Consider the following 17,689-nt stretch of genomic DNA (forward strand, 5'->3'; position numbering starts at 1 on the left):
CGAGTAGCTGCAGGGGGGGGGGGGGGCTGTTGGCCGAGGTTGGAGTAGCCAGGAGGAAGGCATGGCCGTGTTACCTAGCCTCAGTGCAGTGGGCAGTGGGCAGCTGGGAGGAGGTGCTCTTGTTCTCCATGGACTTTACAGTGTCCAATAACTTTTTGGAATTAGAGCTACAGGATGCAAATTTCTGCTTGAAAAAGCTAGCCTTTGCTTTCCTGACTGACTGCGTGTATTGGTTCCTGACTTCCTGAACAGTTGCATATCGCGGAGACTATTCGATGCTATTGCAGTCCGCCACAGGATGTTTTTGTGCTGGTTGAGGGCAGTCAGGTCTGGAGTGAACCAAGGGCTATATCTGTTCTTAGTTCTGCATTTTTTGAACGGAGCATGCTTATCTAAGATGGTGAGGAAGTTACTTTTAAAGAATGACCAGGCATCCTCAACTGATGGGATGAGGTCAATATCCTTCTAGGATACCCGGGCCAGGTCGATTAGAAAGGCCTGCTCGCAGAAGTGTTTTAGGGAGCGTTTGACAGTGATGAGGGGTGGTTGTTTGACTGCGGACCCGTAGCGGATACAGGCAATGAGGCAGTGATCGCTGAGATCCTGATTGAAGACAGCAGAGGTGTATTTGGAGGGCCAGTTGGTCAGGATAACGTCTATGAGGGTGCCCTTGTTTACAGATGTAGGGTTGTACCTGGTGGGTTCCTAGATGATTTGTGTGAGATTGAGGGCATCTAGCTTAGATTGTAGGACTGCCGGGGTGTTAAGCATATCCCAGTTTAGGTCACCTAACAGAACAAACTCTGAAGCTAGATGGGGGGGGTGATCAATTCACAAATGGTGTCCAGGGCACAGCTGGGAGCTGAGGGGGGTCGGTAAAGCAGGCGGCAACAGTGAGAAACTTATTTCTGGAGAGAGTAATTTTAAAAATTAGTAGTTTGAACTGTTTGGGTATGGACCTGGAAAGTATGTCATTACTTTGTAGGCTCCCCCTTTGGCAGTTCTATCTTGAAGGAAAATGTTATAGTTGTGTATGGAAATCTCTGAATTTTTGGTGGCCTTCCTAAGCCAGGATTCAGACACGGCAAGGGCATCAGGGTTGGCAGAGTGTGCTAAAGCAGTGAGTAAAACAAACTTAGGGAGGAGGAGGCTTCTGATGTTGACATGCATGAAACCAATGCTTTTTCGATCACAGAAGTCAACAAATGAGGGTGCCTGGGGACATGCAGGGCCTGTGTTTACCTCCACATCACCCGCGGAACAAAGGAGGAGTAGTATGAGGGTGCGGCTAAAGGCTATCAAAACTGGTCGTCTAGAGAGTTGGGGACAAAGAATAAAAACACCACACCTTGTGAAATCCCTGGGCCTATGGCTGTTGAAGATACTCCACTGCACTGCTGCTGTGAGCAGGAGTGGGAGAGAAGTCATGCTTTTATTATACTCTTGTTCTGTCACTCATTCTCCTGCCTCTCCATCTCAAAGGCTGCCAAATATTTTGAAGAGTGGTTAAAGGAGGTGGCTGTGTGTACACACACTCAGACTCCAGCTCTATGTATAGGTTTGTCTTATTCCAGAATACACCCATAATTGTGATCCACACAGTATGGTTCTATGTTTTCCACTCTGTGATTAAAAGTAGTTCTCAGAGTAGAGCTATTTTGAAATGACCAAAGCCCTTCTCCCCCGATTGCTCAGTTTGGCCTAGCGGCCAGCTCTAGGGAGAGTCTTGGTGGTTCCAAACTTCTTCTGTTTAAGGAAGAGGCCACTGTGTCCTTGGGCACCTTCAATATTGCAAAAATGTTTTGGTACCCTTCACCAGATCTGTGTCTTGACACAATCATGTCTCTGAGCTCTATGGACAATTCCTTCGACCTCATGGCTTGGTTTTTGCTCTGACATACACTGTCAACTGTTAGACCTTATATTTTCGACATATAGAAAACATCTAGCTGCAGATAGCTAATTCTCCTCTATGCGTTTTCCCCTTGCTGCTAATAAGCTCTTACCAATCTAACTAAATTAATAGAGAACATCTGGTTATCTGACAGTCTATGCAGCAACTATTGTATTAGAGTCAAGCTGTGGTTATTTTATTTATTTTCCTAGACAAGTCAGTTCAGAACAAATTCTTATTTACAATGACAGGTTAGGAACAGTGGGTTAACTACCTTGTTCAGGAGCAGAATGTCATATTTTTACATGGTTAGCTCAGGGATCTGACCTAGCAACCTTTCAGTTACTGGCCCAACGCTCTAACCACAAGGCTACCTGCTGCCCCAAGTCCTGCCAACTCAAAACTGAGGACTAATCCCCCCCCAATCCACAAAGAGAGAGAGTGAGGCACAGAGAGAGAGAGAGAGAGACACAGACAATGGTAGGCTTCGAGGGGACTCCTATGGTAGGTACACCTATAGCTCATGTAAGACGACTTTTTCACTGACCTCAACCCAGAGTCTCTCAGTGCATTCACAGTCAGCCCACTGACACCCCTATCAGACCACAGCAAAATCACAGTCTACTTGAACAGAGCAATACTAAATCATGAGGCATCAAAGCCAAAGGAGCTGAGTAACATTAAGAAATGCTATTAGATGGAAGGAATGCAGTTTGGAAACCTACCAAAAAATTCAATCCCTTCTAGACAATTTCCTGGGTAAAACATTCCACTGCAATAGTGAAGGTGTAAACTTGGCAGTAGAAAATCTTAACAGTATATTTGACCTCTCAGCTTCCCTATCAAATCTAAAAATCTCAAATAGAAAACCAAAGAAAATGAACAACAATGACAAATGGTTTGATGAAGAATGCAAAAATCTAAGAAAGAAATTGAGAAACCTGTCCAACCAAAAACAGAGACCCGGAGTCTAAGCTTTCACTATGGTGAATCACTAAAACAATACAGAAATACACTACGGAAAAAGAAGGAACATTACGTCAGAAATCAGCTCAATGTAATTGAAGAATCCATAGACTCTAACCACTTCTGGGAAAATTGGAAATCACTAAACAAACAACAAAGAATTATCTATCCAAAATGGAGATGTATGGGTAAACCACTTCTCCAATCTTTTTGGCTCTTTTACAAAGAATAAAGAGCAAAAACATATACATGATCAAATACAAATCTTAGAATCAACTTTTAAAGACTGGAGAATCCAGTGGGTTCTGGTAATTACATTGAATGAGTTACAGGACAAAATAAAATCCTCCAACCCAAAAATGATGGTCTCCTTAATGAAATGATCAAATATACAGACAACAAATTCCAATTGGCGACACTAAAACTCTTCAACATCATCCTTAGCTCTGGCATCTTCCCAATATTCGGAGCCAAGGACTGATCCCCCCCCAATCCACAAAAGTGGAGACAAATTTGACCCCAATAACTACCGTGGAATATGCGTCAACAGTAACGCTGGGAAAATCCTCTGCATTATCATTAACAGCAGACTCGTACATTTCCTCAATGAAAACAATGTACTGAGCAAATGTCAAATTGGCTTTTTACCAAATTACCGTACAACAGACCATGTTTTCACCCTACACACCCTAATTGACAACCAAACAAACAAAAACAAAGGCAAAATCTTCTCATGCTTTGTTCATTTCAAAAAGGCCTTCGACTCAATTTGGTATGAGGGTCTGCTATACAAATTGATGGAAAGTGGTGTTGGGGGTAAAACATACAACATTATAAAATCCATGTACACAAACAACAAGTGTGCGGTTAAAATGGGCAAAAAACACACACATTTCTTCACAAAGGGTCGTGGGGTGAGACAGGGATGCAGCTTAAGCCCCACCCTCCTCAACATATATATCAACGAATTGGTGCGGGCACTAGAATAGTCTGCAGCACCCGGCCTCACCCTACTAGAATCTGAAGTCAAATGTCTACTGTTTGCTGATGATCTGGTGCTTCTGTCACCAACCAAGGAGGGCCTACAGCAGCACCTAGATCTTCTGCACAGATTCTGTCAGACCTGGGCCCTGACAGTAAATCTCAGTAAGACCAAAATAATGGTGTTCCAAAAAAGGTCCAGTCGCCAGGACCACAAATACAAATTCCATCTAGACACGGTTGCCCTAAAGCACACAAAAAACTATACATACCTTGGCCTAAACATCAGCGCCACAGGTAACTTCCACAAAGCTGTGAACGATCTGAGAGACAAGGCAAGAACATAAATTTCAACAAACCAATTAGGATCTGGCTAAAAATACTTGAATCAGTCATAGATTTTTAGATTCTTTCGAATAGGACAGTACCTGTGTGTTTGTTTCTCCGTCCTGGTCCACCCAGGCCGTAGGCGAGGTCAAGGATAGCAGGGTTCGGTACACGAATCGGGTTCTCGGTAGGTCCAGGTCCAAACGCCAACAGGTAAGTCCAAAACAATCCAGCTCATACACGGTAAATCCAGCCAATCTCTATTGTCTCTTTCTCTATTGTTCATAGATCCTTCCAGCACTCTCTCTTCCCCTTCCTGGTTTTCCTTGACCCTTTATCTCTGGGTCGGCTCCACCTTCTGAGGGTTCCCCTTGCTTCTGGGACATGTAGTTATGGCGGTCGGCCATTTTGTGATCTGTAGTTCTGACAGGGGCGGCCATTTTAGTGATCGGGCAGAACCCGTTTATTAGTTCTGCTCTCACATATCTGCCATTTATCACTCGTCCCCCTTCTTTGCCACAATATATATATATATATATATATATATATATATATATATATATATATATATTTGACATTTGTAATGTCTTTATTGTTTTGAAACTTCTGTATGTGTAATGTTTACTGTTAATTTTTATTGTTTATTTCACTTTTGTATATTATCTACCTCACTTGCTTTGGCAATGTTAACACGTTTCCCATGCCAATAAAGCCCCTTGAATTGAATTGAGAGGAACAGCGACACAGAGAGAGAGAGAGAGAGAGAGACATTGAGAGAGAGAGAGAGAGAGAGAGAGAGAGAGAGAGAGAGAGAGAGAGAGAGAGAGAGAGAGATAGAGAAAGAGGACACAGACAGAGAGAGAGACAAAGAAACAGAGAGAGAGAGAGAGAGAGAGAGACAGAAAGAGGACACAGAGACACAGAGAGAGACACAGAGACACTTAGAGAGGGACACAAAGTAACAGAGAGAGAGAGACAGAGAGAGAGACACAGAGAGAGACAGACACAGAGAAACACAGAGAGAGACACAGACACAGAAAAATAGAGAGAGAGAGACCCAGATAGAGACACAGACACAGAGAGTTACACAGACACAGAGAGAGAGACAGAGAGACTGAGAGACACAGAAAGAAAGAGAGACACAGAGAGACATAGATCTTTTCCCAACCGGTAATAATTGCCAAGTATTTTAATGACCTTTTCCCTAAATTGCAAGTTAGGTTATGGTGGGTAGCTTTATCGTCATATAATATAATAATGAAATAATAATAATAATAATAATAATAATAATGATATTGGCAATAGCAAAGGAATTATTAATTTAACCTAATTATGAAACAAATTACAGTGCATTTGGAAAGTGTTCTGAATACATTTTGTTACATTACAACCTTATTCATACATTGATTATTCAAACATTGTTTGTTTTTTCCTCATCAATCTACACACAACACATACAATGACATTGCAAAAACTGGTCTTTAGAAAAAAAACGGGGGAAAAAAACCCTGAAATAATTTACATAAGTATTTAGACAGTTTACTCAATACTTTATTGAAGCAACTTTGGCAGCGATTACAGCCTCATGTCTTCTTGGGTATGACACTACAAGCTTGGCACACCTGTATTTGGGGAGTTTCTAACATTCTTCTGTAGTGGAAATTTCCTGTATTATCAAATCATGAGAGCAAACCACACACAAGTCAGAGTTATCATAAAGTCCATCATTAATTATATGAGCTCCATCACAATCCTGTGACTCTCAGATCAATTCAGTGTCTATAAAATAATTATCTGAGAGTGTCAACATAATGGCAACTGAGATCCTTTATAGCAAAGATCCACCCCCCTAGTCGACGTGACAAATAACAGATCTTAAGAACATTATACAAAGAAATATTTTACTTGAGAGAGGAGTATCCCATCACCAGACAGTATTTAGCTATAAATTATCGTTCAGTTTGGTCTTCTAAACGAAGCTCTTATCTCGTTCTTGGTACAAAATAGTACCAAGACATTACCTCACCCAATGGTATATATCAATTGTCATTTTAGACACTCCCATCCCAAATACAACCCATCCTGAACAAGCTCACGGAGAGGAGAGTGACACTCTAGGTCAAGATAAGGGCAACCTCAGAGGGAACATAATGGTTCCAGACACTGCCATCCTCCATTCTCCGATGGGAAAAGTAGGGAGTGACTGGCACACAGACATTGTGAAGCCAAGAGATAATTGGTTCCCCCTCAATCATCCCTTCACATGGTTTAAAAGATACGTTTACATATGAAGACAAGCTTGACCTTCTCCCCTTTCTGTGGCCCAAGTAACTGAACCCTGACAGAGAACAGATAACTGCAAACGGCCAACACTATAGTACAACAAAATACATTCTAAATGACAAGTATCTCACAAACATATTATGAAAATAAAACATCTTATCTATGTTACCCAACTAATTCTGATTCTGCCACGATACTCGTCTACAGATCCTCTCAAGAACTGTCAGGTTGGATGGCGAACGTCGCTGCACAGCTATTTTCAGGACTCTCCAGAGATCGGGTTCAAGTCTGGGCTCTGGCTGGGCCACTCAAGGACATTCAGTGACCTGTCCTGAAGCCACTCCTGCGTTGAATTGGCTGTGTGCTTAGGGTCATTGTTCTGTTGGAAGGTGAACCATCGCCCCAGTCTGAAGTCCTGAGTGCTCTGGAGAAGGTTTTCATCAAGGATCTCTCTGTACTTTTCTCCGTTCATCTTTGCCTCAATCCTGATTAGTCTCCTGGTCCCTGTCTCTGAAAAACATCCATACAGCATGATGCTGCCACCACCATACTTCACCGTAGGGACGGTGCCAGGTGTCCTCCAGACGTGACACTTCACATTCAGGTCAAATATTTAAATCTTGGTTTCATCAGACCAGATAATCTTGTTTCTCATGATCTGAGTCTTTAGGTGCCTTTTGGCAAACTTCAAGTGGGCTGTCATGTGCTTTAACTGAGGAGTTGCTTCTGTCTGGCCATTCTATCATAGAGGCCTGATTGGTGGAGTGCTGCAGAGATGGTTGTCCTTCTGGAAGGTTCTACCATCTCCACAGAGGAATTGTAGAGCTCTGTCAGAGTGACCATCGTCGTTTGTCCAGCCAACTCTAGGAAGAGTCTTGGTGGTTCCAAACTTCTTCCATTTGAAAATGATGGAGGCCACTTTGTTCTTGGGGAAAATCAATGCTGCAGAAATGTTTTGGTACCCTTCCCCAGATCTGTGACTCAACGCAATCCTGTCTCAGATCTCTATGGAAAATTCCTTCGACCTCATGACTTGTTTTTTTCTCTGACACAGGTGTGTACCATTCAACCCAAAAAAGAATAATACATATTCGGATAAGGCCGTAACGTAACAAAATGTGGAAAAAGTCAAGGGGTCTGAATACCTTCCGAATGCACTGTATACATTTAAATAACATCAAAATAAAACTGCTTTGTTTAGGTATTAAAATTAAAAGTATGTAAATAAAACTTTCCTCACAATTAAATTGTGGGAGGCCAGGCTCAAGTTCAGAGAAAAATATGAGTGCTCTCTTTTAAACCATCCGTGTGCAAAAAAATATGTTTTCACATTTTGTTGCATTACAAGGTGGTATTGAAATAGATTTCATTGTAATTTTTTCTCAAATTTTTTTGGTCATAATGTCAAAGTGAAAATAAACGTATACACATTTGTACTAATTAATAAAATGTAATAACTGAAATATACGTAGTTGTTGCATAAGTATTCAGCCCCTTTGTCTAGGCAAGCCTAAATTAGTTCAAGAGTACAATTGGGCGTAACAAATCACATAATAAGTTACATGGACTTACTCTGTGAAATAACATACATGCGACATCTGTGAGGTACATCAGTCAAGTATTGAATTTCAAGCACAGATTCAACTACAAAGACCAGGGAGCTTTGCAAAAGTCTAATAAAGAAGGGTGGTGATTGGTTGATGGGTAACAATAACAAATCAATCATTGATCGTTCAAAACTTGAAATTGCTGTCTAGCCATTATACCCAACACCTTGAAGCAGCTTGAAGAATTTTGAAAAGAATAATGGTCAATTATTGCCCAATCCAGGTGTGCAAAGCTCTTAGAGACTTACCAAAGAAGACTCACAGTTGCAATCGCTGCCAAAGGTGTTTTAAACATGTATTGACTCAAGGGGTTGAATACTAATCAAAGTATATTAGTGTGTTATTTGTAATGAATCCAAAAAATAATATGGAATTAAATCCATTTTAATCCCACGTTGTAACGCAATAAAATGTGACAAATCAAAATTTCAAATCAAATCAAATTTTATTTGTCACATACACATGGTTAGCAGATGTTAATGCGAGTGTAGCGAAATGCTTGTGCTTCTAGTTCCGACAATGCAGTAATAACCAACGAGTAATCTAACCTAACAATTCCACAACTACTACATTATACACACAAGTGTAAAGGGATAAAGAATATGTACATGAAGATATATGAATGAGTGATGGTACAGAACGGCATAAGCAAGATGCAGTAGATGGTATATAGTACAGTATATACATATGAGATGAGTAATGTAGGGTATGTAAACATAAAAATGGCATAGTTTAAACCTCTTGGGGATAGGGGGCAGAATTTTCACTTTTGGATAAATAGCGTGCCCAATTTCAACTTTCTGCTACTCATGCCAAGAATATAAGATATGCATATTATTCATATATCTGGATAGAAAACACTCTGGCATTTCTAAAACTGTTTGAATCATGTCTGTGAGTATAACAGAACTTATGTAGCAGGCAAAACCTCGAGGACTAACTGTTCAGAATCTCCCCCCCCCCCCTGTTCGCTGAATTGTCTTTGCCAAAGGATATTTCATAGGAACCTATTTTCAGTTTGACCTCGCCTTCTGGATGATAACGGGGCGAACAGGCAGTGGCTCGGGTGGTTGTTGTCCTTGATGATCTTTATCGGCTTCCTGTGACATCGGGTGGTGTGGGTGTCCTGAGGGCAGGTAGTTTGCCCCCGGTGATGCGTTGTGCAGACCTCACTACCCTCTGGAGAGCCCTACGGTTGTGGGCGGAGCAGTTGCCGTACCAGGCGGTGATACAGCCCAACAGGATGATCTCGATTGTGCATATGTAAAGGTTTGTGAGTGCTTTTGGTGACAAGCTGCATTTCTTCAGCCTCCAGAGTTTGAAGAGGCGCTGCTGTGCCTTCTTCACAACGCTGTCTGTGTGGGTGGACCAATTCAGTTTGTCCGTGATGTGTACGCCGAGGAACTTAAAACTTACTACCCTCTCCACTACTGTCCCGTTGGTGTGGGTAGCGGGGTGCTCCCTGTTTCCTGAAGTCCACGACCATCTCATTTGTTTTGTTGACGTTGAGTGTGAGGTTATTTTCCTGACACCACACTCAGAGGGCCCTCACCTCCTCCCTGTAGGCAGTCTCGTCATTATTGGTAATCAAGCCTACCACTGTAGTGTTGTCCCCAAACTTGATGATTGAGTTGGAGGCGTGCATGGCCACACAGTCGTGGTTGAACAGGGAGTACAGGAGAGGGCTCAGAATGCACCCTTGTGGAGCCCCAGTGTTGAGGATCAGAGGGGTGGAGATGTTGTTACCTACCCTCACCACCTGGGGCGGCCCGTCAGGAAGTCCCGTACCCAGTTGCACTGGGCGGGGTCGAGACCCAGAGCCTCGAGCTTGTTGCCGAGTTTGGAGGGTACTATGGTGTTAACTTCTTTGGGGTAGGGGGCAGTATTGGGTAGCTTGGATGAAAAACGTGCCCAAATTAAGCTGCCTGCCACTCAGCCGTAAAAGCTAGAGTATGCATATAATTAGTAAATTTGGATAGAAAACACTCTGAAGTTTCTAAAACTGTTTGAATGATGTCTGTGAGTATAACAGAACTCATATGGCAGGCAAAAACCTGAGAAAAAATAGAATTAAAGAATGTTGCTCACTCCTGAATGAAGGACACATGGAAATGAAGGCATCTACAGGTTAGTCATTTGAAGTAAGTCACATTATTAATATTAAAGTTAATGACAATTTATTGGAAATGTTGAGGTGGAAACAACAGAAATGAGAAAAGGCATGAGGTAGTTGACTTATCCTGATGTGCAGATGGGACTTAATAGCTGGACTTATAGGTTAAAATCAGTGTCATCTTTTGCTATAATGACTTAACATTGTATGCTGAATCTAAAAACTGAAGAACAGGTTGTGTGTGGAGTGTGGTATATAATTGCTAAAGAAATTCAGATATGCCAATGTAGTGGAGAATTAAGTTTAACTTCTTGTGACTAGGGGGCAGTATTTTCATTTTGGAAAAATAACGTTCCCAAAGTAAACGGGATATTTTGTCAGGACGACAAGATGCTAGAATATGCATATAATTGACAGTTTAGGATAGAAAACACTCTAAAGTTTCCAAAACTGTACAAATATTGTCTGTGAGTATAACAGAACTGATATTGCAGGCGAAAGCCTGAGAAAAATCCAATCCGGAAGTGACTCATGTTTTGAAAGCTCTGCGTTCCGATGCGTCCCTATTGAGCAGTGAATGGGCTATCAACCAGATTACTTTTTTTACGTATTCCCCAAGGTGTCTATACAGCATTGTGACGTAGTTTTACGCCTTTATGTTGAAGAATAAGCGTAAGCGGCTACATTAAGGAAGTGGTCACCTGATGGCTCTCGAGTGATTCTTGCTTAAAATACAGAGGTAGCCATTTTTCTAATCGGTCCTACTGAAAAACCAATTGTCCCGGTGGATATATATTATCGAATAGATTTTTGAAAAACACCTTGAGGATTGATTATATTGTCATGTTTCTGTTGATATTATGGAGCTAATTTGGAATATTTTTCGGCGTTGTCGTGACCGCAATTTCCGGTCGATTTCTCAGCCAAACGTGAAGAACAAACAGAGCTATTTCGCCTACAAAAATAATATTTTGGGAAAAAAGGAACATTTGCTATCCAACTGGGAGTCTCGTGAGTGAAAACATCCGAAGCTCATCAAAGGTAAACAATTTAATTTGATTGCTATCGATAAACTTACACAAATGCTTGTCTTGCTTTGGCTGTAAAGCATATTTTGAAAATCTGAGATGACAAGGTGATTAACAAAAGGCTAAGCTGTGTTTCAATATATTTCACTTGTGATTTCATGAATAGGAATATTTATGTCCGTTGCGTTATGCTAATTAGTGTCAGTTGATGACAATGCTCCCGGACCCTGGATGGGTAGTACCAACAAGTTAACAGCACACTACTCAACAGAAGTGAGACTTATGTCGCCTACGGTGTATCAAAAAATATGTTTTTCAATGACGTGGCTCTCTGCCAATAATTACATTTAGAATATTAGAGTATTCTAAATCAATATCTAAAGGGCATTTTTCATTTGGGCAAATCTGATCTGTGAGAATATCTAAGGGGCTTTTATATACAGTTGAAGTCGGAAGTTTACATATCCCTTAGCCAAATACATTTAACTTCTTGATGCACCCATCCCGTGAAGGGGATCATTTTTGTCAAAATCCGCTGAATTGTAGAGCGCCAAATTCAAATTAAATTACTAAAAATATAAAATTTTAATGAAATCACAAGTGCAATATAGCAAAAGACAGCTTAGCTTGTTGTTAATCCACCTGGCGTGTCAGATTTCAAAAAAGACTTTCGGCGAAAGCATACCAAGCGTTTATGTCAGGACATCTCTCTCAGCAGACAAAACATTACAAACAGCTAGCAGCCAAGTAGATTGGTCACGAAAGTCAGAAAATCAATCAAATGAATCACTTACCTTTGATGATCTTCGGATGTTTGCACTCACAAGACTCCCAGTTACACAATAAATGTTCCTTTTGTTCCATAAAGATTATATTTATATCCAAAATACCTCCATTTGGTTGGCGCGTTATGTTCAGAAATCCACAAGCTCGAGCGGTCACGACCGGGCAGACGAAAATTCCAAATAGTATCCTCAAAGTTCGTAGAAACATGTCAAACATTTTTTATTATCAATCCTCAGGTTGTGTTTACAATAAACAATCGATAATATTTCAACAGGACTGTACCTTCTTCAATAGGAGAGAGAGAAAATGTCTGCTCAAAGCTGTTGCGCATGCAAAATGCTGCTGGCACCCAGCCATACAATGACGCGGTGTGATCTTTCTCGCTCATTATTCAAAATAAAAGCCTGAAACTATGTCTAAAGACTGTTCACACCATGGGGAAGCCATAGGAAAAGGAATCTGATTGATATCCCTTTAAATGGAGCAAAGGCAGGCAATGGAACAGAGAGCTTTCAGGAAAAACAGCAATTCCAGGTTGTTTTTTCCTCAGGTTTTCACCTGCAATATCAGTTCTGTTACACTCATAGACAATATTTTGACAATTTTGGAAACTTTAGAGTGTTTTCTATCCTAATCTGACATTTCTATGCATATTCTAGATTCTGAGCCTGAGAAATAGGCATAGGTTTTATTTCGGTACGTTTTTCATCCAAACAACAAAATACTGCCCCCACAAATTTTGAAAGTATGCTTGCAGTCATTGTCCATTTGGAAGACCCATTTGCAACCAAGCTTTAACTTCCTGTCGCAAGAATTTTCAATCCCAATGAGAATAACTAACAATAAATAGCTCTGACCAATCCTCGAGGTTTGTAAGACCATGGGTATAATAATAATTAGTCTGTTTATGCAACAAACAAAAAAGACTCAAAAGGTTAGTACAGTTAATTCAGAGAACGTTCTAAAGTCAAGAATACAAAGACATCCATTTTATAGCTGCGCACATACTTCCACACAAACAGTAGATATCATATGCACATACTGTCCCACTACCCAGCCGACAAAGATTAGGGAGACCTTGAGACGTACTCCCTGTCCTTTCTCAAATCTCTAGTCGGGTCAGCACCGAATTTTGCTCAGACAGTCTGTGTTTAAGATACTATTATAGACCTATGGTACAGCTATATTGTCATACCCTACTTCTGACTAAAAACTACACTCACGGATATGTAATTCTACAGGCTAAAACCACACACATCATTAGAATAATCTCATGACTCTAATCCATTTCATTCATATGGCTTCAGTGTGGAATATTCTAGTCAGTCATTTAAACCTATAAATTCCATCAACACTTCCTGACTGATGTCTTGTGATGTTGCATCAATATATTCATACATTTTTCTTCCTCATGATGCCATCTAGTTTGTGAAGTGCACCAGTCCCTACTGCAGCAAAGGACCCCCACAACATGATGCTGCCACCCCCGTGCTTCATGGTTGGGATGGTGTTCTTTGGCTTGCAAGCCTCCCCCTTTTTCCTCCAAACACAATGATGGTCATAATGGCAAAACAGTTCTATATTTGTTTCATCAGACCAGAGAAAATGTATCCAAAAAGTACGATCTTTGTCCCCATGTGCAGTTGCAAACTGTATTCTGGCTTTTTAATGGCGATTTTGGACCAGTGGCTTCTTCCTTGCTGAGCGGCCTTTCAGGTTAAGTCGATTTAGGACTAGTTTTACTGTGGATATAGATACTTTGTACCTGTTTCCTCCAGCATCTTCACAAGGTCCTTTGCTGTTATTCTGGCATTGATTTGCACTTTTCGCACCAAAGTACGTTCATTTCTAGGAGACAGAACGTGTCTCCTTCCTGAGCGGTATAATGGCTGCGTGGTCCCATGGTGTTAATACTTGCATACTGTTGTTTGTACAGATCAACATGGTACCTTCAGGGGTTTGGAAATTGCTCCCAAAGATGAACTTGTGAAGGTGTGCAAATGTTTTTCTGAGGTCTTGGGGTTTTGATTTTCCTATGTTGTCAAGCAAAGAGGCACTGAGTTTGAAGGTAGGCCTTGAAATACATCCACAGGTACACTTCCATTTGACTCGAATGATGTCCATTAGCCTATCAGAAGTTTCTAAAGCAATGACATCCTTTTCTGGAACTTTCCAAGCTGTTTAAAGGCACAGTCAACTTAGTGTATGTAAACTTCTGACCCACTGGAATTGTGATACAGTAAGTGAAATAATCTGTCTGTTAACAATTGTTGGTAAAATTACTTGTGTCATGCACAAAGTAGATGTCCTAACCGACTTACCAAAACTATAATTAGTCACCTTCTTCATCCTCATCTTTCAGTTAATTAAAATTCAATTAAAATGTCATAATGAAATCATATCACTGTGGAGTAAGCTACTTTTACCAAACCTGTTTTGCAAGACCTGGGCCTTCACCAGTGCAACTCAGATACAGTGCCTGCTCACTTTCTTTTACATAGACCAGCAGAAACATGTAAGCACAGGTAAACCCCCATTCACATCCACCAGACATTTGTAGCTACTTCAAAAGCATAGAGAAAGAGGGAGAGTGCAAGAGTGAGAGAGCATTGTTTTCTGTTTAACAGATGTAACTTCATGGCTTTTCCCCCTCCTTTTAAGCGCTCTAAGGACCTAGTAAATCCAGCTAATGTTTGAAGAATCATTCTGATATCCTTTTGCAGCACCACTATAGTCTCACATATCAACATACCATTTTTACTTGAAAAAATGTTTATTAATTTATTTGCATTGCTGATTCAGCATGTCTTTCTTTTAGTGTAGTGTTTGTGTGCCTGAGACCATAGGGTCTCTCTCTGAGAACGGTGATACAGTATGTTGTGATGTGTGCTGCCACCTGCTGGTGAAAACGTGAATTCATCTCATGTTTCATCTGGGCAGTTTTTAAATTCTGTTCTGACCCACCAAGAGTGGTCTTTTAAGGACAGCTAATCAGCCGTGTCAATGATCCCCAGACGGGGTGATGGAAGCAGTGTATGATGATTTGATGATTTGAAAAAAGTAACCGGATGGTCCTACTTAAATTCACTTTCTTAGATACAGTACTTAGAACAGCTACTCAACCGTAACCTTGATTGTTAGAGGCTCCTTTGTCTTCTTTAACCGTGTGTTTCAGGGTCGTGACCAATGTAGACCTAGCTGCAGCTCGTAGTCCTTCTAGTCTAGTATGTTAATTCTTAACTCAATCTTTTATACCCTTGGGTAAAAAGGGCCGTTTACGTCATGCTGACATGCTCTCTGTGCTCCCTAGGGCATGGCTAGTTATATTACAGGTCTTAGAAACATTTCAAACTAAGTATAGAATCAATCTTGGAGATACGCAAATGTCTGCATACTTGATCTGCGTAAACAATGGCGAAGTGCTTGGGGAAGTTTTTCAGGCTCAGTAATGCCCCCCAAAAATGTATTGTCCACAAAAGTGAAATGGCCTACTTTTATGTGAATTAATGAGGAGGCGGAACACACCTCAATTCAAACTGTTGTTAGAAAACACAACTTGAAATTGACAATATGAAACAGCCTATAAATAAAAAGCAGGCAGAGTGCCTTAGTTTGAGGGCAGCACGGATTAACTGTCCTGTTGAGTGACAATCGCATGTTGGAATAGTGAGCGCATTTTGACATCACGTATAAAACAAACTCACGCTGGGACGATCCTTAGAGATATTTGGAACTCATATGTGAAAAGGTCAAGAACACACCTACCTTTTTCAGCCATAATTTTGAGGAAGACATCGAAGATTTTATCAGCAACACAGATCACACACTGCATCAAACCTAATGATACATTGAATCAGAAACAGAAAAAAAAACCTGGTCATCTACCTCACGAGGAGCAAAAAAAGTATATACAATCAAGATTAAACATAGAACACAGATAACAGTGTAGCTGTTTAGACCCCTTGCTTTTTTTCAATCTTACTAACGACATGCCACTGACTGAGTAAAAGGTAAAGAGTTTCTCTGTACGCGGATGACTCAAAACTATACATGTCAGCTACTACAGCGACTGAAATGACTGCAACACTCAACAAAGCGCTGTAGTTAGTTTCAGAGTGGGTGGCAAGGAATAAATTAGCCCTAAATATTTCTAAAACAAAAAGCATTATATTTGGAACAAAACGCTCACTAAATCTTAAATGTCAACTAAATCTTGTAATAAATAACGTGAAAAATGTAGCAAATTGAGATGACTAAACTGCTTGGAGTAACACTAGTTGGTAAACTGTAATTGTCAAAACATATTGATGCAGTAGTAGCTAAGATGGGGAGAAGTCTGTTTATAATAAAGTGATTCTCTGCCTTCTTAACAACACTATCAACAAGGCAGGTCCTACTGGCCCTGGTTTTGTCACACCTTGACTACTGCTCAGTCCCATGGTCAGGTGCCACAAAAAAAAGGACTTTCAATTGGTTCAGAACAGGGCAGCATGTCTGGCCCATGGATGTACACAGAGATCTAATATTAATAATATGCATGTCAATCTCTCCTGGCTGAAAGTGGAGGAGAGATTGACTTCATAACTACTTTTATTCATGAGAGGTATTAATATATTGAATGCTCCGAGCTGTCTGTCTAAACTACTGGCACACAGCTCAGACACCCATGCATACCCCACAAGACATGCCACAAGAGGTCTCTTCACAGTCCCCAAGTCCAGAACAGACTATGGGAAACACACAGTACTACATAGATCCATTGACTACATGGAACTCTATTCCACATCAAGTAACTGATGCAAGCAGTAAAATTAGATAAAAAAAAAACAAATAAAAAAACACCTTATGGAACAGAGGGGACTGTGAAGCAACACAAACATTGGCACAGACACATGCATACACAGCACGCACACACACGCACACACACACACACACACACACACATGCACTATACATTCACATGGATTTAATAATGTAGATATGTGGTAGTGGTGGAGTAGGGGCCTGAGAGCCCACAGGGTGTGTTGTGAAATCTGTGAATGTATTGTAATGTTTTAAAATTGTATAAATTGCCTTAATTTTGCTGGACCCCAGAAAGAGTAGATTATTATTACTCCATAATAGATGGAGTAATAATAATAGATGGAGTAGCTGGGATCCATAATAGTAAATTACACCCACCCGATATGTCCTTCTGGATGGCTTTATCCTCAAAGTACCGGAACATCACCTCATGTACTCTAGCCAGTAAACAGACAGTAGGTACGTTGACATGGCGAAGTCTAGTTTGTTGATCAGAGCAGATCCTTCAGGGGAGGGGTCTAACAAGTTGATGATGGTGGATTGTAGGTCACTAAGCTCGGCCTTGGTGATAGACAGGTAGTTATACTCACAGAAAGGAGACAGGTAAAGTTAAGACTTCGAAAGGGGACAAGTAGAGTTCCAATAAACATACAGGTGCCATTATTTAGGGTAGGTGACTTGACCACCTGACTGTGCTGGTCTTTGTGTGTGTCTGGCAGAGTTGTACTCTCGGAGTGGAGCGGTTCACCACTGGGGAAGATCAGGAGAGGAGACTTGGTGGCGATCTCACACACTCCCTCATACCACTCCTCTGGCCACAGACCCAAGCCCTCCACAGCAAAGGCCATGACAACAACGGAGATGCAAACTAGTAACCTTTCGGCGAAATTAGCCATTTTGA

General features: G+C 40.9%; 1 pseudogene; it reads right to left on the bottom strand.

Moving 5' to 3' along the window:
* Positions 1-376: 376 nt before the first annotated feature.
* LOC115112504 (phosphatidylinositol 4-kinase alpha-like) overlaps positions 377-17,689 on the bottom strand; it is a 47,249-nt pseudogene continuing 29,936 nt past the window's right edge.

Source organism: Oncorhynchus nerka, linkage group LG27 (genome assembly GCF_034236695.1).
Source record: "Oncorhynchus nerka isolate Pitt River linkage group LG27, Oner_Uvic_2.0, whole genome shotgun sequence".
In the NCBI taxonomy this organism is placed as follows: Eukaryota; Metazoa; Chordata; class Actinopteri; order Salmoniformes; family Salmonidae; genus Oncorhynchus; species Oncorhynchus nerka.